Consider the following 3,377-nt stretch of genomic DNA (forward strand, 5'->3'; position numbering starts at 1 on the left):
ATGGATCTAGATGAAAATGTAGAGAGAAGGTGGGTTTTAGAGAGAAAGACTCTAGATCTAGGGTTTCTTAAACGTTTTAGAGAGAGAAAGTGATGAAAAAATGATGTAAAAAGTGGCTGTCACAAACTGATATACGCACAATCCACTCGAACGTAAGAAATGTTGCTCGAGCGTCAGACACAATAAGTTGTTCCGCTCGAATGCAAGAAGTGGCGCTTGAGCACGAAGACACAAAACGAAAGGGCATTACCACTCGAGCTTAAGAAGTAACGCTCGAGAGCAGAATACACACATCCAGTTGTTTTGCAGACAATAGACCAACGCTCGAACGTAAAAGAGACCGCTTGAGCGCCCACCTGCTAGAGCGTAGGAAACGCTGCTCGAGCATACATTACACCCTCCCAGTAGTTTTGCAGACTTGCAAAAGTACTGAGAGTTCACAAAGCCCGCTTGAGCGCAAGAAGCGCCGCTCGAGCGGAGAAGCAAAATTCTGAGCAACAGATGTTTGAAAACTAAGCAACCAACCTGTTTCAAACACATCCATTACAATCCAGTCACCCAATTTAAGCAAGAATATGGGGGAAAAGACATGGACAACCATATGAAGTTATGAAACCTGAGTTCAGAATACACAATGGGTCGGGTCTAAACCAGGAACACTATAACCTCCCCCTTAAGGAATTTCGTCCCCAAAATTTCAAATCAAGTTTTTAGAACTCTATTTTAACCAATTACAATGGTAATAACCAATCAATTCCATCATCATGACCCATTCTCTGGTCATCCACTCTCATTAACTCAGTACACAAGTTCCAATATTGAAAGTGCAATTCACACTTTTTCAAAACACGTACAATGTTCATAATAAATCCAGGTTGCCAAAACATATACAGCATATACAATGTTTCCATATTCTCAAACATATGCAATGCTTTCATATTTTATTATTATAAAAAAAAAAATCATTACATACTCAAACATCAATAAATAAGTCCGGATATTTCTCACGGACTTCAAACTCACGTTCCCAAGTTGCTTTCTCAACCCCGTGATGTTTCCACAATAACTTAACTAAGGGAATTATCTTGCCTCACAAGACTTGGTCCCAGGTGTCCAAGACTCTCACCGGTTTCTCTTCATATGAGGCATCTTGATCTACCTCTAAGTCGGTCCAATCCAACACGTGCGATGGATCTGGCTCATACTTTCGAAGCATACTAATATGAAATATGTCGTGAACCCCGGAAAGCTGTGGCAGCAGGGCCAGATGGTAAGCTACCTCTCCAATCCGCTCAAGGATCTCAAAAGGCCTAATGAACCGAGGGGATAACTTCCCACTCTTCCCAAACCTCATCAAACCTCTCATAGGTGATATCTTCAAGAAGACATGGTCCCCCACCACAAAAGACAAGGGTATCCTCCTACGGTCAGCATAACTTTTCTAGCGACTCTGGGACGTAACCAACCTCTTACGAAAAAGTGCAACTTTTTCCGTCGCCTCCTAGACTAACTCCAGACCCAACATAGGTGCATCACCCACCTCTGCCCAACACACAGGAGATCACATGGTCGACCATATAAGGCCTCAAATGATGCCATGCCAATACTCGATTGGAAGCTATTGTTATAGGCAAACTCCACTAAGGGCAGGTGCCTCTCCCACAAACCCTTAAAGTCAAAGACACAACCCCGAAGCATATTCTCTAAAATATGAATGGTGTGCTCTAACTGTACTGAGCTGTGAAACATGGATCTCTATCCGAAACAATAGTCACTGGGACCTCGTGCAACCTTACTATGTCCTTAATGTAAAGGTCGACAAGATAATCTACCGAATCACTTATGCGCATAGGTATAAAGTGCGCCAACTTGGTCAACCGGCCAACTACCACCCAAATAGCGTCACTACCCCATTGAGTCCTTGGAAGGTCCACAACAAAATCCATTGTGACATGCTCCTACTTCCACTCGGTTATAGGTAAGGGTTGCAACAAACCTGTTGGCCTCTGATGTTTGACCTTCACTTGTTGACAAAAAAGGCACTTTGACACAAACACAGCCACATCCTTCTTCATTTCCCTCCACCAAAACTAGCAACTAAGGTCATGATACATCTCTGTGCCTTCCAGATGCACCGCAAGGCGTGAATGGTGAAACTGTCGGAGTACTTCTTCTTGGCAAGACTCCGACACGGACAAATGATCACGGTATCTCACACTTAGGTCGGGATACATATTCAAGCCTTTCTCTACCTTCCCACTAGAAATCTTCTCTCGAAGGGATTCTACTTCAAGGTCGCCCCTCTATGTTTCTATCACTCGATTCATAAGTGTAGGTTGTGCAACCACTGAAAACAAGACTATAGACTCAACAAACTTGCCAAGATGCAAATCAAATTCTCTGATAGCACCCAACTTCTCGCATTCCCAGATGGCAATACTAGCCACACTACCGATGGATTTTCTACTCAATGCATCGGCCACAACATTGGCCTTCCCCAGATGATAATGTAACTCAAAATCATAATCTTCTATAAACTCTATCCACATCCGCTGCCTCAAATTCAAGTCTTTTTGTATAAACAGATATTTCGGACTCTTCTGATCAGAAAACACTTCAAACTTTTCACCATATAGGTAATGCCTCCAAATTTTCAAAGCAAAGATCACCGCCGCTAACTCTAGGTCATGAGTATGGTAGTTTTTCTCACATGTTTTCAACTACCGTGAGCCATAGGCCACTACCTTCCCATCTTGCATTAATACACAACCCAACCCAAACCTTTCCGCAAAGCATCACAATACACCGAATAACCCAAACCTCTCTCTAGAATAATCAATACTGGAGTAGTGGTAAGTCTAACCTTAAGCTCTTGAAAAGACTTCTCACAAGTCTCATTGCACACAAACTTGACTCCCTTCCTTGTCAATTTAGTCAACGGTAAGGCTAATCTAGAGAAATCCTTTATGAACCGACAGTAATACCCAGCCAATCCCAGGAAACTACAAATGTCAAAAGCGTTCTTAGATTGTTCCCAATCTTGCACTGCCTCTATCTTGGATGAATCTACAATCACCCCTTCCCCGAATACCACATGGCCTAAGAATTTAACTTCCCTCAACCAGAACTCACATTTCCCAAACTTAACATACAGTTTGTGGGCTCTAAGCAGCTCAAGCACTACTCACAAGTGTTCCTCGTGCCTTTTCTCAGAGGGTGAGTAGATCAAGATGTCTTCCGCACGACCACAAAACACTCTAGAAACTCACGAAAAATTCAGTTCATCAAATCCATAAACACAACCGGTGCATTGGTTAGCCCAAAGGGCATCACTAGAAACTCATAATGGCCATACCGCGTATGGAATGTCGTCTTCA

Source organism: Camellia sinensis, chromosome 9 (assembly GCF_055761805.1).
Source record: "Camellia sinensis isolate YWXY chromosome 9, ASM5576180v1, whole genome shotgun sequence".
Classification (NCBI taxonomy): Eukaryota; Viridiplantae; Streptophyta; class Magnoliopsida; order Ericales; family Theaceae; genus Camellia; species Camellia sinensis.